General features: G+C 29.0%; 1 protein-coding gene across 2 annotated transcripts in view; it reads left to right on the plus strand.

Annotated features, from left to right (window-relative positions):
* Positions 1-1,805: 1,805 nt before the first annotated feature.
* Positions 1,806-25,360, plus strand: part of LOC142239417 (uncharacterized) — a 151,079-nt gene continuing 127,524 nt past the window's right edge. Inside the window, exons 1-2 of one of the 2 annotated variants that reach the window (XM_075311204.1) lie at positions 1,806-3,242; positions 3,717-4,701. The gene's annotated coding sequence lies outside the window, so the exon portion shown is untranslated. Of the gene's footprint in view, positions 4,702-25,360 lie in introns of both variants that reach the window. The other variant, XM_075311203.1, reaches the window with a different exon arrangement.

The following is a 25,360-nucleotide window of genomic DNA, read 5'->3' on the forward strand; positions in this document are numbered from 1 at the left end:
GGTCTATCGCAAAAAGTATATACTTTTCTTCCAAATACACTTCCTTTCAACGAAAAGCAAATGAGAAACGAACTTTGTTTGTCTAAAATTTCGTTTGGGAGGAAAGAATTATAATTATATATAATTATAGACCGATACAGACCAATTTTTGCATGGTTGTTAAAGAACATATACCAACACCATGTACCAAATTTCAACCGGATCGGATGAATTTTGCTCCTGCAAAAGGCTCCGGAATTCAAATCTGTGGATCATTTTATATGGGGGCTATATATAATTATGGACCGATATGGACCAATTTTTGCATGGTTGTTAAAGAACATATACCAACTCCATGTATCAAATTTCAACCGGATCGGATGAATTTTGCTCCTCTAAGAGGCTCCGAGGCTCAAATCTGGGGATCGGTTTATATGGGACTATATATAATTATGGACCGATATGGACCAATTTGTGCATGATTGTTAGAGACGATATAGTAGTACCATGTATCAAATTTCAGCGAGATCGGATAAAATATATTACTCTTAGAGGCTCCGCAAGCCAAATCCGGGGGTCCGTTTATATGTGGGCTATACGTAAAAGTGGACCGATATGGCCCATTTGCAATACCATCCGACCTACATCAATAACAACTACTTTTGCCAAGTTTCAAATCGATAGGTTATTTCGTTCGGAAGTTAGCGTGATTTCAATAGACGGACGGACGGACGGACGTGCTTAGATTGACTCATAATTTCACCACGACCCAGAATATATACACTTTATGGGGTTTTAGAGCAATATTTCGATGTGTTACAAACGGAATGACAAAGTTTATATACCTATGGTGGAGGGTATAAAAACAATAAGGCATGGTGTTTTGCTCAACTAAACCGGTTCCATATACCAGCGGTAGCGCTCATTCTAACTACATTAGGTTAGGTTAGGTTAGGTTATGTGGCAGCCCGATGTATCAGGCTCACTTAGACTATTCAGTCCATTGTGATACCACAGTGGTGAACTTCTCTCTTATCACTGAGTGCTGCCCGATTCCATGTTAAGCTCAATGATAAGGGACCTCCTTTTTATAGCCGAGTCCGAACGGCGTTCCACATTCCAGTGAAACCACTTAGAGAAGCTTTGAAACCCTCAGAAATGTCACCAGCATTACTGAGGTGAGATAATCCACCGCTGAAAAACTTTTTGGTGTTCGGTCGTAGCAGGAATCGAACCCACGACCTTGTGTATGCAAGGCTAACCATTGCACCACGGTGGCTCCCTTCTAACTACATTAACATTTATGATAAATTGGCATAGTGGGGTTGATATGTTGGCGCATGACATACAATTGGAGCTGAGTTGGGAAGAACTGTTGGGCTTTAAGAGAACTCCTCTTGATTTAACTGTTTTATTTAGTGTTTGATATGTGTGCGTTTGTATGGTGTGCTGGTTGCTACAACAAAAACCTGTATGTTTATACATAGTTTATATGTACATTCGTTTTCGCATTTTAGGCTTGCCATACAATAAAATTACCCAAAAAAAAACTACTCGTACATGCTATATTACTCTCGAAAATCTGAGTAAATATTACACACTGTTAATATGGTCATGAACATAGAGCATAGAGAGAGAGAGTAAATACTATCGCATATGAAAACGTGAGACAAACGTGATTAATTATCAAAAAAAAAAGAGATTTCATCAAGAATTCCGACGCAACAAAGCCAAGAGAAACTAATGAGCGAGCACGAAGAAGAAGAGAATATACCCAGAGTATGTAGATTGTCTGGTATTGTTGCAGCTACACACACAATTTCTGTTTAAACTACACTTTACAATTCAGATACAAATCGTGATTCTTGAGCGTAACAACTTAAGCTATCGAGGGCCTTGTTAAATAAAATACCGACGGTTGACATAAAAATTAAACAAAAAAAAAATTGCGATAAAAAAGAGCAATTTGAGCATAGCTAAATAAAATAAATATTTGCTTAAAACCATAACTCCTTTTTGGGGGAGAGAAATTTTTGCAAATTAAAAAAAAGATTATTTCAAATAAAGTGACAAAATTATTTTCAATGAAATTTAAACTCAAACCTTGTGGGAAATAACAAAAGAAAATCAAAAAAAAAAATCTTAAGAAAACGTGAATTATTTATCGATTTTTGTGTGTCTTTACATTACGAAAGAGTTTGTTCGCACTCTCACCAACACGACAGCATAAAGCCATACAAAACAACAACAACAACAACGATTGACAAGGTTTTGTTGATTTCGTTTGCCACCAGAGCGCTTTTGTGTACTACTTCGTGTGTGTGCTTTTCTTGTTGTTGTTGCTATTGCCATCGTATTTTTATGCCTGAACAAATGACAAAGACGCGAATAACAATTGGGCTGATATAAATCCAAAATAAGACAAGAGAGAGAGAGAGAAGAAAAAAAAAATAAATTGCAAAAAATTGCAATAGCCTGTTTCACAACCAACAAAAAAAAAACGACCAGTGCAAAGCAAAATTAATTTGCTTTTGTTTTAATTGGCCTTAAATAGAAAAGTGATTTTTTTATTTAATAATGACAAATTGTTGATAAAAGGAAATCCCAAATTATTTCCCCATAGAGAAATTTCCTCTTATACTAGAGGAATTGCCAGGTGAAAAATCTCAATTGAAAAATCACAAAAAATTAGTGTAATCATAATCTAAATGGCTACTTTTAATATTTTTTCAACGAAAATTTTGACTTTATAAGTTTTTTTTCGTTCACCTAAAACTTTTCGCAAACCGCGACTTCAAAATTTCCATGTTAAGATATCGCCTAGTGTCAACACATTTCCTAAAGCAGCCGTAAATAAATGACTTCAAACAATAGTGCACCATAAAGAAAAAGTGCAACAGAAGATAGATAAAAAATTAAAAGATATTTGTGGAACAAAACAACCGAGACATTTAAACAAAAAAATCTTTGGCTTTGGAACAAAAAGCCTAAAAGTTGGTAGTAAATTTAAGAAACATCCAGTAGCATGAAAATGCCTAAAAGTATGCTTTTGAAAAACACGGAAGAAAATTAATTACACCACTGAACGAAAAGACAGAGAGAGAGAGAGAGAGAGAGAGCGAGCGAGAAAGTGTTCGTAAGGCCTTTACAAAAGCCTAGTCAGTGCCAGAAAGCCAAGGCCTTGAGAGAGGAGTTACGAGGAGGAGAAAGTCCTATAGCATAGCTTAAGTCAATTTCCTCCCTCTCCATACAAACGAAAAAACGTGAGCCCAAGCATATAGCACGGATACAACCGAGAGTGTGCGAAGAGAATCTATTTAGTTCAACTAATAGATTTTGTTCTCTCCACCTCCACATCGTTTTGCCTATTCACCAGCCTTACCCAGCCAACCTATAAGCTATCAAATTATTATTGTCACAACCAATCATTAGTAATTGTAACAACGCAAATCATTTAAAAAGGCTTCATCAAACGCAAGCGCTAAATTATTGCAAGCCAGAATTAGATCGGGAAAGCTTCTTCTTCATCTTAGAAAGGATCCATCATTGATCGCCGATATCGACTCCATAGTATTCATCATTAGAAGCTACATTCTCCATTACAATCCGTTCATATAGAGGCGTTGTATACATTTCGACCCTAAGCTTTTTTTACGCCAGCGGTTTTATAATTTTGCCACAACGTATTCGTTAAAAGTTTTTCGATTTCTTAACGATAAAAATTTCAATTTAATTAGCGAAAATGTGCAGAGATCGCGATATGATTTTGCCATAGATCAACGTAATCGTCAATATAAAGTTAAGAAAAAAATTAAGATCAAATAAAATCAAGGCCAGAAGGAACGAGCAAAGCAACAAGGATAAAACAGCCAACCAAGGAGAGCTGAAAACATCCTAAAAGACTCTCTTCCCAAGATTTGGGAAAAATCCCCTTTGATTAAACAACAACAAAAATCGAAAAATTCCAGAAAAAAATCCTTCAAACAACAACAAAAACATGTGACTGATATTGTAGAGAAAAAAATTCTATAAATTAACAACCAACATCAAAATAAGTCATCATAAATCAACAAAAAGCTGAAATATAAGCCCTAGATATATTTAAAAACAAAAAACCAAAAGCGCCTAAAAGTAGTCTACACTATTTTTTGATTTAAAAAAAAAATCAACTACGTTTTGCCAAAGCCAGCCAGGAAGTTATTACGGAAAAGGTGTGAAAAAACAAACGACGTAATCGTTTGCCAAAAAAAAACAACCTGTGCATGTGTGTGAGTGTGTTCCTCTCTCTCTGTTTTGGATGTAGAGTAGCCACGTGTGTGCAAGTGTTCTGGTGACAATAATATTACAAAAAAAAAACGAAACGGAAGAAACCACGGGTATAAAATAATAGATAACGACATATACGACATAAAAACGAGCCTTGAATTTTGACACTTCGGCTGAAGAGTATTAATACAAGAGGATAAGAACTCTCTATATATAGAGAGAAGAGAAAAGGATAAACCCTGCCCCTGCCCTTCAACAATACATTAAGGGTTTGGGAAATAATATCTCAACTTTTTAGTTGAGTTTATTAAATAGTAACATTTATTATTATTATTAATATTATTATTTTTAATTTACTAAACGGCAAGGCCTACTCTAATAAATTGAGTCTCCAGAAAAAGCAGCAAGATTGAAGACTTTGTAAGGAATCTTTGGAAGTCTGTTAAGGCTTGCGTTGTAAGTATAATATTGTATTTAATTTCATTTATTTATTGTAGATATAATTTTGAATTTTATTAATATGTTGGCAACTATGCGGTTTCTTTACAATATATTTAAATCGATTTCGAACTAAGGCATGGTATACTTAAAGTTGCGATATACAGTGGTGAGCAAAACCGAGTGTATGTTTTCATTTTTTGCAATCTTTATTAAATAGAAGAAAATTGACCGTTGATGACTGGAAATAAGTTACACAAAAAAAAATTGACAAAAAATTTTCTAATTGAGTCTTAAAAAAATATTCTATTAGAAATTTAATTGATTCTACAATTTTTTTAATTGCAACAACAATCAATCTCAACAAGTATATACGGCCGTAAGCTGGGCCACACACAACAAATATTTTTCTGATTCAATCACGAAATTAATTGATCCGATTAATTTTTTAATTGAAATGTCTTCAATCACAGAAATGATAGTATCAATTAAAAAATTAATTGCCAGTCAATTAAAAAATTAATTGATAGTCAATTAAAAAATTAATTGACAGTCAATTAAAAAATTAATTGATACTATCAATTTGTGTGATTGATTTTTATTTCAATTAAAAAATTTGTTGATTCAATTAAATTTTTAATTGAATATTTTTATACCCACCACCATAGGATGGGGGTTATATTAACTTTGTCATTCCGTTTGTAACGCATCGAAATATTGCTCTAAGACCCCATAAAGTATATATATTCTAAGTCGTGGTGAAATTCTGAGTCGATCTGAGCCTGTCCGTCCGTCCGTTCGTCTGTTGAAATCACGCTAACTTCCGAACGAAACAAGCTATCTACTTGAAACTTGGCACAAGTAGTTGTTATTGATGTAGGTCGGATGGTATTGCAAATGGGCCATATCGGTCCACTTTTACGTATAGCCCCCATATAAACGGACCCCAAAATTTGGCTTGCGAGGCCTCTAAGAGAAGCAAATTTCATCCGATCCGGCTGAAATTTGGTACATGGTGTTAGTATATGGTTTCTAACAACCATGCAAAAATTGGTCCACATCGGTCCATAATTATATATAGCCCCCATATAAACCGATCCCCCGATTTGGCTTGCGAGGCCCCTAAGAGAAGCAAATTTCATCCGATCCGGCTGAAATTTGGTACATGGTGTCAATATATGGTCTCTAACAACCATGCAAAAATTGGTCCACATCGGTCCATAATTATATATAGCCCCCATATAAACCGATCCCCCGATTTGGCTTGCGAGGCCTCTAAGAGAAGCAAATTTCATCCGATCCGGCTGAAATTTGGTACATGGTGTTAGTATATGGTCTCTAACAACCATGCAAAAATTGGTCGACATCGGTCCATAATTATATATAGCCTCCATATAAACCGATCCCCCGATTTGGCTTGCGAGGCCGCTAAGAGAAGCAAATTTCATCCGATCCGGCTGAAATTTTGTACGTGATGTTAGTATATGGTCTATAACAACCATGCAAAAATTGGTCCACATCGGTTCATAATTATATATAGCCCCCATATAAACCGATCACCAGATTTGACCTCCGGAACCTCTTGGAAGACCAAAATTCATCTGATTCAGTTGAAATTTGGTATGTGGTGTTAATATATGGACTCAAACTCACATGCAAAAATTGGTCGATATCGGTCCATAATTATATATAGGCCCCATATAAACCGATCCCCAGATTTGACCTCCAGAGCCCCTTGGAAGAGCAAAATTCTTGCCATTCGGTTGAAATTTGGTACGTGATGTTAGTATATGGTATCCAACAACCATGCAGGAATTGGTTCCTATCAGTCCATAATTATATATAGCTCCCATATAAACCGATCCCCAGATTTGACCTCCGGTGCCTTTTGGAGAAGCAAAATTCATCCGATCTGCTTGAAATTTGGTACGTGGTGGTAGTATATATTCAACAACCATGCCAAAAGTGGTCCATATCAGTCCATAATCGTACATAGTCCCATATAAACCTATCCCGAGATTTGGTTTTGGAACCTCTTGGAGGAGCAAATTTCATCCGAGTGAGTTGAAATTTGGAACATTGTGCTAGTATATGGTCGTTAACAACCATGCCTAACTAGGTCCATATCGGTCTATAGTTATATATGGCCCTCAGATAAATCGATCCCCAATCACACAAAAATTGGTCCATATCAAGTTCATAATTGTATACAGCCCCCATATAAGCGACCCCCATAGTTCAATTCTGGCTCTCTACGTACAAAAAGTCCATATCGATAATCGATAATGATTAACTATACATAACTTTTTTGTCTAATATATACCATGTATGGACTAAATCACAGTCTTTCGTAGAAGTTTCTACGCAATCCATGGTGGTGGGTACATAAGATTCGGCCTGGCCGAACTTGCGGCCGTATGTACTTGTTTAAAACTCAATTAAGATTTTAATTGGAAAAATTTTCGTGAAATTTTTTTCTGTGCAGGCCGAATCTTATGTACCCTCCACCATGGATTGTGTAGAAACTTCTACTAAAGACTGTCATCCACAATTACATTATTGGGTTGTGGCCGATGGCAACGCATCTTAAAACTTCTTAACATCATCTTCTAAATTGTAAGTTTGTCCATGCGGGATATATATTAGACAAAAGAAAAGTCGATTAAATACGTATGTATATATTCAGTTCTTGACCGGTATATATTAGGGAAGAAATAATTACGAACCGATATGAACTTTTGTGCGGTAATTTTAGAGTCAGAATTGAAATATCGGTGTCGCTTTATATGGGGGCTATATACAATTATGAACACGAGTCTACCAAAAATGGCAGATTTTTTACGGTTTCGTAGAATTCTTGATAATTTTGAAGATTTTGCAAAATATTCCTCTCTAACTATGAAATGCTTCATAAATTTTCTATAGAAATAACATTTCGACAAAATTTTCTATAGAAATAAAATTCTGACAAAATGTTCTATAGAAATAACATTTCGACAACATTTTCTATAGAATTAAATTTTTGACAAAATTTTGTATAGAAATTATATTTTGACAAAAATTTCCTAATGACATAAAATGTGGACAAAATTTTCTATACAAATAAAATTTTGATCAAATTTTCTATAGAAATATACAATTTTGACAAAATTTTCTATGGTAATAAAATTGTGGTAGAATATGTTTGGCTCGAGTGGCAATCGTGATTTTTCTGTGATTGGGGATCGGTTTATATGGGGGCTATATATAATATCGACCATACACTAGCGAAATGTATCAAATTTCAACCGGATCGGATGAATTTTGCTCCTTCAAAAGGCTCCGGAGGTCAAATCTGAGGATCGGTTTATATGGGGGCTATCCATAATTATGAACCGATATGGATCCGATATGGATCAACTCCATGTACCAAGTTTCAGCAGGATCGGATGAAATTTGCTTCTCTTTGAGGCTCCGCAAGCCAAATCTGGGGATCTGTTTAGGGCCTATACATAATTATGAACCGATGTGGACCAATTTTTGCATGGTTGTTAGAGATCATATACCAACGCCATGTATCAAATTTCAGGCGGATGGGATGAAATTCTCAAGCAAAAATTAGTAGGCCACTAATATTGAGTTCATTATTAAAACAAGTATATACAGCCGTAAGTTCGGCCAGGCCGAATCTTATGTACCTTCCACCATGGATTGCGTAGAAACTTCTACGAAAGACTGTCATCCACAAATTTCAACTCACTCGGATGAAATTTACTCCTCCAAGAGGCTCCAAAACCAAATCTCGGGATCGTTGTATATGGGGGCTATAAATGATTATGGACTGATATGGACCACTTTTGGCATGGTTGTTAAATATCATATACTACCACCACGTACCAAATTTCAACCAGATCGGGTGAATTTTGCTTCTCCAAAAGGCACCGGAGGTCAAATCTGGCGATCGGTTTATATGGGAGCTATATATAATTATGGACTGATAGGAACCAATTCCTGCATGGTTGTTGGATACCATATACTAACATCACGTACCAAATTTCAACCGAATGGGAAGAATTTTGCTCTTCCAAGGGGCTCCGGAGGTCATATTTTGGGATCGGTTTATATGGGGGCTATATATAATTATGGACCGATATCGACCAATTTTTGCATGGTTGTTAGAGACCATATACTAACACCATGTACCAAATTTCAACTGAATCAGATGAATTTTGGTGTTCCAAGAGGCTCCGGAGGTCAAATCTGGTGATCGGTTTATATGGGGGATATATATCATTATGGACCGATATGGACCAATTTTTGCATGGTCATTAGCGACCATATACTAACATCATGTACCAAATTTCAGCCGGATCGGATGAAATTTGTTTCTCTTAGAGGCTCTACAAGCCAATTCGGGGATCGGTTTATATGGGGGCTATATATAATTATGGACCAATTTTTGCATGGATGTTAGAGACCATATACCAACTGCTTGTTCCAAGTTTCAGCCGAATCGGATGAAATTTGCTTCTCTTTGGGGCTCCGCAAACCAAAATTGGTAGGCCACAAATATTGAGTTCATTCCCAGCAAAAAATTTGGAGAAAATTCTATAATAAATGTTGTCAAAATTTTATTGCTTTAGAAAATTTTGTCAAAACTGTATTGCTATAGAAAATTTTGTCAAAATTGTATTGCTATAGAAAATTGTGTTAAAGTTTAATTTCTATAGAAAATTTTGTCAAAATTTTATTTCTATAGAAAATTTTGTCAAAATTTTATTTCTATAGAAAATTTTGCCAAAATTTTATTTCTATAGAAAATTTTATCAAAATTTTTTTTCCCATAAAAAATTTTGTCAAAATTTTATTGCTATATAAGTTGTAAATTTTTGTCAAAATTTTATTGTTTTAGAAAATTTTGCCAAATTTTATTGTTTTAGAAAATGTTGCCAAAATTTTATTTCTATAGAAAATTTTGTCAAAATTTTATTTCTATACAAAATTTTGCCAACATTTTATTTTTATAGAAAATTTTGTCAAAATTTTATTTCTATAGAAAATTTTGCCAAAATTTTATTTCTATAGAAAATTTTGCCAAAATTTTATTTCTATAGAAAATTTTGCCAAAATTTTATTTCTATAGAAAATTTTGCCAAATTTTATTTCTATAGAAAATTTTGCCAAAATGTTATTTCTAGAAAATTTTGCCAAAATTTTATTTCTAGAAAAATTTTGTCGAAATTTTATTTCTAGAAAATTTTGTCGAAATTTTATTTTTATAGAAAATTCTATCAAAATTTTATTTCTATAGAAAATTTTGTCAAAATTGTATTGCTATAGAAAATTTTGTTAAAATTTAATTTCTATAGAAAATTTTGTCAATTTTTTTTGTAGAACATTTTGTCAACATTTTATTGCTAAGAAAATTTTGTCAAAATTTTATTTCTATAGAACATTTTGTCAACATTTTATTGCTATAGAAAATTTTATCAAAATTTTTTTTCCATAAAAAATTTTGTCAAAATTTTATTGCTATATAATTTGTAAATTTTTGTCAAAATTTTATTGTTTTAGAAAATTTTGCCAAATTTTATTGGTTTAGAAAATTTTGCCAAAATTTTATTTCTATAGAAAATTTTGTCAAAATTTTATTTCTATACAAAATTTTGCCAACCTTTTAATTTTTAGAAAATTTTGTCAAAATTTTATTTCTATACAAAATTTTGGCAACCTTTTAATTTTTTAGAAAATTTTGGCAAAAATTTATTTCTTTAGAAAATTTTGCCAAAATTTTATTCCTAGAAAATTTTGTCGAATTTTTATTTCTAGAAAATTTTGTCGAAATTTTATTTTTATAGAAAATTTTATCAAATTTTTTTTCCCATAAAAAATTTGGTCAAAATTTTATTGCTATATAATTTGTAAATTTTTGTCAAAATTTTATTGTTTTAGAAAATTTTGCCAAATTTTATTGTTTTAGAAAATTTTGCCAACATTTTATTTCTATTGAAAATTTTGTCAAAATTTTATTTCTATCAAAATTTTTTCCAACATTTTATTTTTATAGAAAATTTTGCCAAAATTTTATTTCTATAGAAAATTTTGCCAAAACTTTATTTCTATAGAAAATTTTGCCAAAAGGGGAGCATCCCCTCCCTCATCAGATATCAATAAATCTGGTACCCCATATTAACATTATAACCTCACCAGCGAACTCTATAAAGTTCAGTTTAACCGGGGAAGTTGAGCGCTCTCACTTTACTTTAAAAGAGCCTCCGGTGGTCAAAACTGGGGATCGGTTTATATGGTGGCTATCTATAATAATGGACCGATATGAACCAATTTTTGCAAGCTTGGTCATATACTAACATCATGTACCACATTTCAAATAGATTGGATAAAATTTGCTCTTCCAAGAGCGCCCGCAAGACAAATTTTGTTTCGTTCGGAAGTTAGAGTGATTTCCAGGCGGACAGCCGATATATCGACATAAAATGTCACCACGACCCAGAATTTATATAATTTGTGGGGTCTAAGACCAATATTTCGATGTGTTACACACGGAATGACAAAGTTATTATATACCCCCATCCCATGGCGGAGGGTATAAACAAGTAGGAATTATTTTTCAAATTGGAAATAAGTGAACTTTTCAAAATATCGGACATTCTGTAAAAGTAAAAAATACTAGAATCATTTGATTTCCATTGACTAAAATAAATTTTATTTGGCTTTAGAAACGTTTCTTTACAGGTTTTTAAGGACATATACAATTTTCTCGTCACTACATTTTTTTTTTGTTTTTAAAATCACAATATTTATATTACCTCACCATGCAATATAATTGTCATAAATATTTAAGCAACTTTTGTTCACTTTGCCATGGGGTACTCAATATTGCCTTGAACTAATTGAATTGTAATTAAGTAGATCCGAAGATGATTTGCCATAATGAAGACAAAAAAAGGTTATTAATTACATTAATAATATAATGAATTTATTAAAAGCGAACACATCAACAAAACCAATCTCCTTTCAACCAATACTCTATGCAAAAGGTGCATTTTTTATGAGTACAACATTGCTGTTAATACTCGTATTTATATACATTTCATTAACATTTTAATTATAAACAAATAATGAAAGATCATTGCATTATTGATAAACTCACAAATAGCAAACAGAACACCTGCCACGCATTTACTTGGCGATGGTTGGGCGTTTTTTTTTACGCTACATATTTTTCTTGCTATCTTTCTTTGGTCGATGTAATGAAGTGAAAAAACAAATGAATATTTTTTTCTCCTTTTTGCTGTGACCTAAATTTCTTGCGAACAAAATACCGCACGCATTGTTTAGAAATAAATAAAATATACACACACACAAACACCCTATATAATATATGCATATAGTCAGTCTATTGAACTCCCAAAAGCCTAAAAGTATACTATACTAAATGGTTAAATTATATGGCGCCAAAATGTAGGCAACATTTTGGTGAAATGCCACGACGAATCTTAAGAGCGTGTTTGTTTGTATTCCCTTGGTTAATGGTAAGAGTAAATTTTGTCTATATTTTATTATTTCTAAGCGTTATGATTTCCCTTTTTTGTTTGGAAAGTCAAAATATGTGAAGGAAAATGGATTTCTTGTTTTCGTTTATTGAATTACCACCCCACTGCCCAACTTCATAAAAATAAAGGACTTTAAATGACAATCCAACTATTGTGAAATAAGGTCAAATGAACTTGTTTGTACTTCGTAAGTTTTTTGATTTGCCTTCAGTTTACGATGACCATTACGCCATTCATTTGCATAATGCCCTGATGTTTGGGCTACAAATGTTCGATATCGTCTAATGTTCTTATAATCAAAGGTGAAAGCAATCATCATTATTCTTTGTTTACATACTCAGACCAAAGCAAATCTTACCACCAATATATCAGGACTACAGACAGCATTGATGTTTTATTCCATACACCACTACTTAGTCAGGATAAATTAATTGACAAAATCATGAACGTTTAAAACGATCCGTTCATGAAGGTAAATCAACACACATGTGGTGTCAATCTGACAACGATAAAATTATTTTCTTTTTCTATAGAAAATTTTGTCAACATTTTATTTCTATAGGAATTTTTGAAAAAAATTTATTTCTATAGAAAATTTTGTCAAAATTTTATTTCTATAGAAATTTTGGTCAAAATTTTATTTCTATGGAAAATTTTATCAAAATTTTATTTCTATAGAATTTTTGTCAAAAATTTATTATTATAGAAAATTTAATTAAAATTTTATAGATTTTGTCAATTTTATTTTATTTTAATACGAAAATTTTGTCAGAATTTTATATCTATAGAAAATTTTGTCAAAATTTTATTTCTATGGGAAATTTTGTCAAAATTTTATTTGTATAAAAAATTTTGTCAACATTTTATTTCTATCGAAAATTTTGTCAAAATTTTATTTCTATAGAAAATTTTGTCAACATTTACATCCATAGAAAATTTTGTCAACATTTTTATTTCTATAGAAAATTTTGTCAAAATTTTATTTCTAAAGAAAATTTTGTCAAAATTTTATTTCTATGGAAAATTTTGTCAAAATTTTATTTCTATGGAAAATTTTGTCAAAATTTTATTTCTATAGAAAATTTTGTCAAAAAAAAAATTATTTTTTTTTTATGTATTTTTCCGCTAATAGTACACAAAATAAATGTATCTGTCATTTTCCGAAGGATTAACTTTAATTTTCTTTATTCTAACAAAAATACACCACTTTGAATTTGATATTTGGAATTTTTTTTCCTGTGAATTGCAAGACCACTTTTTAAGCCCTTTGGCAACACTGTTCTAACGGTTGTTTACGAACAACACAAAAGCCACTTGAAAGCTGAAATGTTCTTCATGCTTAGTCACAATTTTGAAGGCGAGAAGTTTAAATCTAATTTTTTGTGAATAGTTCAAAAACAATCTCACCGACTGTAACGACCGTTACCCCAAATGTAGAAAATTTTGTCAAAATTTTATTTCTATGGGGAATTTTGTCAAAATTTTATTATAGAAAATTTTGTCAAAATTTTATTATAGAAAATTTTGTCAAAATTTTATTTCTATAGAAAATTTGTCAAAATTTTACTTCTATAGCAAATTTTATCAAAGTTTTACTTCTATAGAAAATTTTGTCAAAATTTCACTTCTATAGAAAATTTTGTCAAAATTTCACTTCTATAGAAAATTTTGTCAAAATTTTATTTCTATAGAAAATTTTGTAACAATTTTATTTTTATAAAAAATTTTGTCAACATTTTATTTCTATAGAAAATTTTGTCAAAATTTTATTTCTATAGAAAATTCTGTCAAAATTTTACTTCTATAGCAAATTTTATCAAAGTTTTACTTCTATAGAAAATTTTGTCAAAATTTGACTTCTATAGAAAATTTTGTCAAAATTTCACTTCTATAGAAAATTCTGTCAAAATTTTATTTCTATAGAAAATTTTGTAACAATTTTATTTTTTAAGAAAATTTTTTCAAAATTTTATTTCTATAGAACATTTTTTCAAAATTTTATTTTAAAAAAGAAAATTTTGTCAAAATTTTATTTCTATAGAAAATTTTGTCAAAATTTTATTTCTATAAAAAATTTTGTCAAAATTTTATTTCTATAGAACATTTTGTCAAAATTTTATTTCTATAGAAAATTTTGTCAAAATTTCACTTCTTTAGAAAATTTTGTCAAAATTTTATTTCTATAGAAAATTTTGTCAAAATTTTATTTCTATAGAAAATTTTTTCAAAATTTTATTTTAAAAAAGAAAATTTTGTCAAAATTTTATTTCTATAGAAAATTTTTTCAAAATTTTATTTTAAAAAAGAAAATTTTGTCAAAATTTTATTTCTATAGAAAATTTTGTCAAAATTTTATTTCTATAAAAAATTTTGTCAAAATTTTATTTCTATAAAAAATTTTGTCAAAATTTTATTTCTATAGAAAATTTTGTCAAAATTTTATTTCTATAGAAAATTTTGTCAAAATTGTATTTCTATCGAAAATTTTATTTCTATAGAAAATTTTGTCAACATTTTATATCTACGGAAAATTTGGGCAAATCTTCATTTCTATTGAAGATTTTGTCACAATTTTATTTCTATAGAAAATTTTGTCAAAATTTTACTTCTATAGAAAATTTTGTAAAAATTTTATTTCTATACAAAATTTTTGCCAAAATTTTATTTCTATAGAAATTTTTGCCAAAATTGTATTTCTAGAGAAAATTTTGTCAAAATTGTTTTTCTATAGAAAATGTTGTCAAAATTTTATTTCTATAGGAAATTTTGTCAAACATTATTTCTACACGGACGAAAAAGAATGTTTTTCATATGTTTGGGTGTAAAAATTATATGTTTGGAATTAAAATTTTTTAACACATTATTTTTAAGTACAAGCATATAATCTTCATAAACTAGCATAAAATGTTTGGGCTATATATGTTAATATGTTAGAACATATTATGTTTAATTTAGAAATAGCCTATAAACATATATGTGTTTAGAAAGAGAGACGTAGAGACGTCACGTAAAAGAATAAAAGTATCCAATTGGTTCCTTAAAAATATATATATATACACAAAGAAAATTTGATTACAATTTTTTCTACCAGTATATGCCTAAGGTGAAACATAATATGTTTGAACAATACAAATAATATTTGGTTTGGACTGATCCTGAAAATATATATGTTTGAAGCAAAATGTGTTTGGGGTATATGGTTAGGTTAGGTTATGTATCAGGCTCACTTAGACTATTCAGTCCATTGTGATACCACAGTGATGAACTTCTCTCTTATCACTGAGTGCTGCCCGATTCCATGTTAAGCTCAATGACTAGGGACCTCCTTTTTATCGCCTATTCCGAACGGCGTTCCACATTCCAGTGAAACCACTTAGACAAGCTTTGAAACCCTCAGAAATGTCACCAGCATTACTGAGGTGGGATAATCCATCGCTGAAAAACTTTTTGGTGTTCCGTCGTAGAAGGAATCGAACCCATGACCTTGTGTATGCAAGGCGGGCATGCTAACCATTGCATCACGGTGGGGTATATGCTAGAAAAGCCATTTTTTTTTTGAGGGTGTATAGAAAATTTTATCAAAATTTTATTTCTATAGAATATTTTGTCAAAAATTTTATTTCTATAGGAATTTTTGTGAAAATTTTATTTCTATAGAAAATTTTGTCAAAATTTTATTTCTATAGAACATTTTGTCAAAATTTTATTTCTATAGAAAATTTTGTCAACATTTTGTTTCTATAGGAAATTTTGTGAAAATTTTATTTCTATAAAAAATTTCGTCAAAATTTTATTTCTATAGAAAATATTGTCAAAATTTTATTTCTATAGAAAATTTTATCATTTTTTTTCTATTGAAAATTTTGTCAAAATTTTTATTTCTAGAGGAAATTTTGTTTCTATAGAAAATTTTATTTCTATAGAAAAATTTTATTTCTATAGAAAATTGTGCAAAAATTTTACTTCTATAGAAAATTTTGTTAAAATTTTATTTCTATAGAAAATTGTGTAAAATTTTTATTTCTATAGAAAATTTTGTCAAAATTTTATTTCTATAGGAAACTTTGTAAAAAATTTATTTTTATAAAAAATTTTGTCATAATTTTAATTCTATAGAAAATATTGTCAAAATTTTATTTGTATAGAAAATTTTATCATTTTTGTTCTATTGAAAATTTTGTCAAAAATTTTAGTTCTATGGAACATTTTGTCACAATTTTATTTCTATAGAAAATTTCGTCAAAATTTTATTTCTATAAAAAATTGTGTCAAAATTTAAGTCTATGTTAGACAAAAAATACAGCTTATATAGAGGAGTTTATATATCTTCAACCAGATCGGATGATGTTATTCCTCTAGACGCCAAATTTGGGGATAGCTTCCCGTTTAGCCAATTTATGCCAATTTCTGTGGAGTATTATATGCTAAAATAATTTGGATTCTTATATAAATCTTTTTTCACATATAGGTGGCGATGAAACAAATATTCACATATGGATTTATTTTTGCCCTATACCTCATTCACATTATACTTCCAAAATCCACTTTACCCAGATTTCAAATGTCATTTGCCTTATAAAAAAGGGATTTCAAATCTACTTTTAGTAGATTTTGAGCCTAATGTGTATGACCTATTACATGACAATCTTTGTTTTCAGTGTGACAATTAAAGCTCGGAGTTTTATAGAAAACAGAAATAATACAGTTTGTTTATAAAGAGTGTACAAATACTTATTTCCTAAATTATATTAATAAATTTCATAAACAAAAAAGGAACCTTCGTTGAAGTTTAATTCTAATCCTCTTTCTTTATAATTAAGCCAATTAAACCAATTCAATGAATTTATTACAACTTTTCTATACCTATTTACCTGACCACTTTATGGGCTTATTTGCAAATCGTTTTCATGTAAATCCAAATATTTTTAGCTTTTATGTTTTTGGCTTCAATTTCTTTTCCGTTCATGGCATATTTCTATGGTGGAGGAAAGTGGATTTCTGGTTTTCGTTCATTAAATTACTACCCCACTGCCCAATTTCACCACAATAAAGGACTTTAAATGCTAATTTATTATCTAAATATTGTGGAATAAGGTCAAATGAACTTTTTTGTACTTGGTAACATTTTGGTTTGTCTCCATACTTCTATTGATATTTTTACGATGACAATTACGCCATTCATTTGCATAATGCCCTAGTGTTTTGGGTACAAATATTCTTCGATATCGTCCAATGTTGTGATAAACAAATGTGAAGCAAATTTCCTTATTTAGAACAATGCACTTCGTAGTTTATTCCATACAGGGTGTAAAAACTTACATGTATATGAGAATCCGCATTATCTTCTAGTAAAACATGAGCTATCAAAAAATTGTGATCAGGATTAATGGCTTGAACAGTGTTGGCAGTATTGGTGTTTACATTTTACTCTGTTTCCTAAGGAAATTTTTACTATTGTGAAATTATTTCGTAAGGACTCATTTGCGTACATCACTGATTTGGAAAATCTATCACATACATATAGAATAGAGTTAATATCGAGACAACAACGCCTTTTGATCGATCACCCAATTTTATTTCTTGACTAATTAGAATTAAGTTTTGATTCATAAATACACATGTTGACCGTACTCCCATTTTTATTTCTCGAGTAATTAGAAGATGATTTGCATAAGAAAAAAATTCGATGACTCTTTATATTAATAATTAGCTCTGATGAGGGCTTGTATCGGATGATATTTTGAGCACCCGTCTCCTGGTTTTGTATTTTGAAATCTTCATCTTTTTGTAACTCGCAAACTGGTATAACAAGCTTTGAGTATTTTTCCAATTTTTATTTTTACGGATTTTCTACAGCAGAGTCTATTCCTTTACTTTTTTCAAAAAACTTGCTAAAAATATATTAGGGATTTTTGTAAGGAATTTTAAATTAAATTGGGGATTTTTGAGGATCAAAGCGTTCCATTTTGGGTACAAGAGCTCTGAAAATACTGGCAATACTTGAATTATGTCCAAAAAATTTTACATGGGTTAGGTTAGGTTGGGTCGAAAAGAGGGTTCTACGTGTCCTAGCTCTTATCGCCAGTTCGTTTGTTTTACCTTATAAGACATAAGACACTCGAACCAAAAATAATTAAATAATAATAATTAAAAAATTATTTCTATAGCAAATTTTGTCAAAATTTTATTTCAATAGAAAATTTTTTCAAAATTTTATTCCTATCAAAAATTGTGTCAAAACTTTATTTTTATAGAAAATTTTGTCAAAATTTTATTTCTATAGAAAATTTTGTCAAAATTTTATTTCTATAGAAAATTTTGTCAAAATTTTATTTCTATAGAAAATTTTGTCAAAATTTTATTTCTATAGAAAATTTTGTCAAAATTTTATTTCTATGGGAAATTTTGTCAAAATTTTATTTCTACAGGAAATTTTGTCAAAATTTTATTTCTACAGGAAATTTTGTCAAAATTTTATTTCTAAAGAAAATTTTGTCAAAAATTTATTTCTAAAGAAGATTTTGTCAAATTTTTATTTCTATGGGAAATTTTGTCAAAATTTGATTTCTAAAGAAAATTTTGTCAAATTTTTATTTCTATGGGAAATTTTATCAAAATTTTATTTCTATCGAAAATTTTGTCAAAATTTTATTTCTATAGAAAATTTTGTCAAAACTTTATTTCAATAGAAAATTTTGTCAAATTTTATTTCTATAGAAAATTTTGTCAAATTTTATTCCTATAGATAATTTTGTCAAAATTTTATTTCTATCCGAAAATTTTGTCAAAATTTTATTTTTATATGAAAATTTTGTCAAAATTTTATTTTGCCAAAATTTTATTTCTGTAGAAAATTTTTTCAAAATGTTATTTCTATAGAAAATTTTGTCAAAATTTAATTCCTATAGAAAATGTTGTCAAGATCTTATTTCTATAGAAAATTCTGTTTATTTTATTTTTATAGAAAATTTTGTCAAAATTTTATTTCTAAAGAATATTTTGTAAAAATTTTATTTCTATAAAAAATTTTGTCAAAATTTTATCTCTATAAAAAATTTTATTTCTATAAAAAAAATTTTGTCAAAATTTTATTTCTAAAGAAAATTTTGTCAAAATTTAATTTCTATAGAAAATTTTGTCAAAGTTTTATTTCTATAGAAAATTGTGTCAAAATTTTATTTCTATCGAAAATTATGTCAAAATTTTATTTCTATAGAAAATTTTGTCAAAATTTTATTTATAAAACAAATCTTGTCAAATTTTTATTTCTATGGGAAATTTTGTCAAAATTTTATTTATAAAGAAAATCTTGTCAAAATTTTATTTCTATAAAAAATTTTGTAAAAATTTTATTTCTATAAAAAATTTTATTTCTATAGAAAATTTTGTCAAAATTTTATTACTATAGAAAATTGTGTCAAAATTTTATTTCTATAAAACAATTTGTCAAAATTTTATTCCTATAGAAAATTTTGTCAAAATTATATTTCTTTAATTTTGTCAAAAATTTATTTCTATAGAAATTTTTGTCAAAATTTTATTTCTATAGAAAGTTTTGTCAAAATTTTATTTCTATAGAAAATGTTGTAAAAATTTTATTTCTATAGAAAATTTTGTCAAAATTTTATTACTATAGAAAATTGTGTCAAAATTTTATTTCTATAAAACAATTTGTCAAAATTTTATTCCTATAGAAAATTTTGTCAAAATTATATTTCTTTAATTTTGTCAAAAATTTATTTCTATAGAAATTTTTGTCAAAATTTTATTTCTATAGAAAGTTTTGTCAAAATTTTATTTCTATAGAAAATGTTGTAAAAATTTTATTTCTATAGAAAATTTTGTCAAAATTTTACTTCTATAGAAAATTTTGTCAAAATTTTATTACTAAACAAAATTTTGACAAAATTTTATTTCTATAGGAAATTTTGTCAAAATTTTATTCCTATAGAAAATTTTGTCAAAATTTTATTTCTATAGAAAATGTTGTCAAAATTTTATTTCTATAGAAAATTTTGTCAAAACTTTATTTCAATAGAAAATTTTGTCAAATTTTATTTCTATAGACATTTTTGTCAAATTTTATTTCTATAGAAAGTTTTATCAAAATCTTATTTCTATAGAAAAATTTGTCAAAATTTTATTCCTATAGAAAATTTTGTCAAAATTTTTCTCATATAGCAAAATTTTTTTCAAGATTTTACTCATATAGCAAAAATTTTGTCAAGATTTTATTTCTATAGAAAATTCAGTCAAAATTTTACTTCTATAGAAAATTTTTCAAAATTTTATTTCTACCGAAAATTGTGTCAAAATTTTATTTTTATAGAAAATTTTGTCAAAATTTTATTTCTAAAGAAAATTTTGTCAAAATTGTATTTCTATAGAAAAGTTTGTCGAAGTTTTATTTCTATAGAAAATGTTGTTAAAATTTTATTTCTTCAGCAAATTTTGTCAAAATTTTATTTCTACAGGAAATTTTGTCAAAATTTTATTTCTATAGAAGATTTTTTCAAAATATTATTTCTATAGAAAATTTTGTCAACATTTTATTTTTATAGAACATTTTGTCAAAATTTTATTTCTATAGAAAATTTTGTCAAAATGTATTTCGGAAAATGCCGACTATCATAAACCTTTTTTTCGGAAGGTTCAAGTGTGGTTTGCTTTGGGTTTAGTGAACTGCCCGAATTTATTCTGATAATTGGTTGATAGTTTTGCTGCAAGTAGAGGATGCTGATGAGGAATGTGCTAATTCCGAAACGTGCGTCCATCCAACCATCTTGGGCTTTGCCCAAATAAATTTGACAAACTTTATTTTCCTCTGTTGGTTAAGCTACTCTTGTAGTTTAGTCAACGCAATGGTTTTTAAGCTGAGATCAAAACAACTAAATTTTATTTCTATAGAAAATTTTTTCAAAATTTTATTTCTTCAGTAAATTTTATCAAAATTTCATATCTATACAAAAATTTTGTTAAAATTTTATTTCTATAGAAGTATGTCAAAATTTTATTTCTATAGAAAATTTTGTCAAAATTTTATTCCTATAGAAAATTTTATTTCTATAGAAAATTTTGTCAAAATTTTATTTCTATACGAAAATTTTGTCAAAATTTTATTCCTATAGAAAATTTTGTCAAAATTTTAGTTGTAAAAGTTTATATATATGTCAAAATTTTATTTCTACAGAAAATTTTGTCAAAGTTTTATTTCTATAGAAAATGTTGCTAAAATATTATTTCTTCAGGAAATTGTGTTAAAATTTTATTTCTACAGGAAATTTTGTCAAAATTTTATTTGTAAAATTTTATATATATGTCAAAATTTTATTTCTATACAAAAATTTTGTCAAAAATTTATTTCTATAGAAAATTTGGTCAAAATATTATTCCTATAGAAAATTTTGTCAAAATATTATTTCTATAGAAAATTTTGTCAAAATTTTATTTCTATACGAAAATTTTGTCAAAATTTTATTCCTATAGAAAATTTTGTCAAAATTTTATTTGTAAAAGTTTATATATATGTCAAAATTTTATTTCTGCAGAAAATTTTGTCAAAGTTTTATTTCTATAGAAAATGTTGTTAAAATATTATTTCTTCAGGAAATTTTGTTAAAATTTTATTTCTACAGGAAATTTTGTCAAAATTTTATTCGTAAAATTTTATATATGTCAAAATTTTATTTCTATGCAAAAATTTTGTCAAAAATTTATTTCTATAGAAAATTTTGTCAAAATTTTATTCCTATAGAAAATATTGTCAAAATTTTATTCCTATAGAAAATGTTGTCAAAATTTTATTCCTATAGAAAATTTTGTCAAAATTTTATTCCTATAGAAAATTTTGTCAAAATGTTTATTCTTTAGAAAATTTTGTCGAAATTTTATTTCTATAGAAAATTTTGTCAAAATTTTATTTCAATAGAAAATTTTGTCAAAATTTTATTTTTATAGAAAATTTTGTCAACATTTTATTTCTATAGAAAATTTTGTCAACATTTTATTTCTATAGAAAATTTTCTCAAAAATGTGTTTCTATAGAAAGTTTTGTCAAAAGTTTATTTCTATCGAAAATGTTGTCATAATATATCAAGAATCCTACTAATCTACCAAAAAATTAAAAAGCTACCAGTTTTGGTGAATTCTACCAATTGTGGCAACCGTGAATTCAATACGCGTCGCGATCAAACCGTAATGTCTGCTATTGTCTTTATTGCCCACCGGAAATGTTAAAAAAATTTGACACTTTTAACTTGTGTAAAAATTCATGGATTTTATGTAACTCTATGCATAATGTCATATTTTATTTTATTGTAATTATCATACAACTGTATTGCCGTATTGACTAATTTTTGTTTTGCGTCTTCTGCAATTAAAATTCTTCTATATCAGCTACATTATCATTTAATTGCTGAAAATAGAATTTGCAATTGTTTATAGTTCTATAAATAACTCGAAATTTACTACACAATAATTAAATGCTTTATCAGAGTTGTTGTCGATTTATTGCTGCTGCAGTATTATACTTTTATATATACCATAAAATATTTGATCTGCGAACATTTTGTACGTCATAATTTACGATAATATTGAAATGCAATCAAAATCGTTTAACTATGTAAAGTGGAAATATAATAAAGCTTTCCATCCACAATAATTCAAATTTAAGTTGATATAATAATTTTACAAACTCCTCGCTTAGAAGATATGAATGAAATGTAAATTTGATTGTAAATTTATATCGGCTTAAGTGTCAAGGCGTAACGGCTAGACGTTGCCGCATTTCGACTGGTATTTTGGGGCGTTTAATACAGTTTTTGCACACCGTCTATCACTAGGATTGTGATTACACACTGACTTCCAACTGTATATTACAAACATATGTACTGACTTGCAGAGTAGTGGCCCTCGATATAAATACTTTTAAATAAAAATGTGCAATTATTAAACCATAATATTTCTATACTCTAAGATAATGATGAGCTCAGCACTTATACTGTTTTTGCCGAGATTTTATTTTATTTTGCCATCAGAAATTGTAAACAGAAAAACAAAATCCATTGTGAAATTAGGTCCATCGAAGGTATTATTTATGCCATATCATCGTATTTAGAAATATTTTGAAAACATTGTTGAACTATTATTCAAGTGCTCAATTCGATGTGGTCTTTTTTTTTGTTGTCAACAACTACGTGTACCTCTTCAACCAAAGACCGACCACAAAATAAATAAACAATTTTTTTCCATTGAATTGTGAATGGAAAATTTTGAATTTAAAAAGTAGAGTTCCACCTATTCACACACACACACATTTCTGTTTCAATATCCACCACTGTCGAATGGCCAAAAACAAAAACCCTCTTTGGGTTTTGGTGAATGACACGGGCTTCATTCACTGTTTGTGTACGACACGAGGTGTGTGGTGTACAACGTGGGTTTCCCCCCGATAGCTTTGTTTTCGAATAGGGGAGTGTAAACAAAAATAAAGCATACCCAGCGCACACACACACATGTTTATATATTTGTTTAAGTAACGGGAGAAGAGTGCCTCTCCTCCCTGAGAACTCTTAACTTTGACACTCTTCTTTATAGAATTTAATAAAAGAGAACCATATCCCAAAGAAAATAAAAGAGGGATTTATAAACATACAAGGAACTTGGATTTAAATGAACACAAGTAGATTACTCATGGCTAGGTGGACTATTACATATTTCACAAGTTTTTTGCAGGGTCTCATAGAGACATTTTGTTTCCTTGTTGTTTATTTTGTTTTCACATTCTTTATTAAATTGCGTCGTTCGTATCTATCTTCAACCACTTGGCTTATTCATGGATTTGCTCAACTTTGCTTGTTCTTGAATTGTCATGTTCTTCTTTGGCATTGAAGTACCCGCATCAACACGCGCTTCATTTTCGGCGCGTGTTTTGAAGCGTTATTTATTCAAACTGTATTTTTGTTGCAAGTGTTGCCACTATTTAAGAAACTTTTTGCGATTTAGCGTGTGTGGGGCATGTTAATCCACGCTACAAAAACTTTTTTTTTTTTAACTGAAAAGTAAGAATGCCGCAAAGTTCGACTGGACCTATCCTTATACAGTGAGAAAACAAATTACATACGCTTTGGCTTTATTAACCCTAGAAAGTCGTTCTTTGTCAAAATTATAACGCGTAATTTAATTCTGATCTAAAAGGCGTTTTTGACGATTGGGAAATGATAAATTTAAGTTATACGAATTCAACCATTTTGTGAATTTTTGTTTTATCCTAATTACCAGGTTGGCTGATAAATCCCCGGTCTAACAAAGAAAAACACTTTTTTTTTTGTCAAATTTCGTTTTTATTATTCAACATAGTTCCTGTCAAGAGCGATACAACGATTATAACGACCTTCCAATTTTTTGATACCAGTTTGATAGTACTCCTTCGGTTTTGCCTCAAAATAGGCCTCAGTTTCGGCGATCGCCTCTCCATTGCAGCCAAATTTTTTCCCTGCGAGCATTCTTTTGAAGTCTGAGAACAAGAAAAAGTCGCTGGGGGCCAGATCTGGAGAATACGGTGGGTGGGGAAGCAATTCGAAGCCCAATTATTGAATTTTTGCCATCGTTCTCAATGACTTGTAGCGCGGTGCGTTGTCTTGGTGAAACAACACTTTTTTCTTCTTCATATGGGGCCGTTTCGACCTTCAAACGCTCCAATAACACCATATAATAGTCACTGTTGATGGTTTTTCCCTTCTCAAGATAATCGATAAAAATTATTCCATGCGCATCCCAAAAAACAGAGGCCATTACTTTGCCAGCGGACTTTGGAGTCTTTCCACGCTTCGGAGACGGTTCACCGGTCGCTGTCCACTCAGCCGACTGTCGATTGGACTCAGGAGTGTAGTGATGGAGCCATGTTGCATCCATTGTCACATATCGACGGAAAAACTCGGGTGTATTACGAGTTAACAGCTACAAACACCGCTCAGAATCATCAACACGTTATTGTTTTTGGTCAAATGTGAGCTCGCGCGGCACCCACTTTGCACAGAGCTTCCGCATATCCAAATATTGATGAATGATATGACCAAGACGTTCCTTTGATATCTTTAAGGCCTCTGCTATCTCGATCAACTTCA

The sequence above is a fragment of the Haematobia irritans genome, chromosome 5 (genome assembly GCF_050003625.1).
Source record: "Haematobia irritans isolate KBUSLIRL chromosome 5, ASM5000362v1, whole genome shotgun sequence".
In the NCBI taxonomy this organism is placed as follows: domain Eukaryota; kingdom Metazoa; phylum Arthropoda; class Insecta; order Diptera; family Muscidae; genus Haematobia; species Haematobia irritans.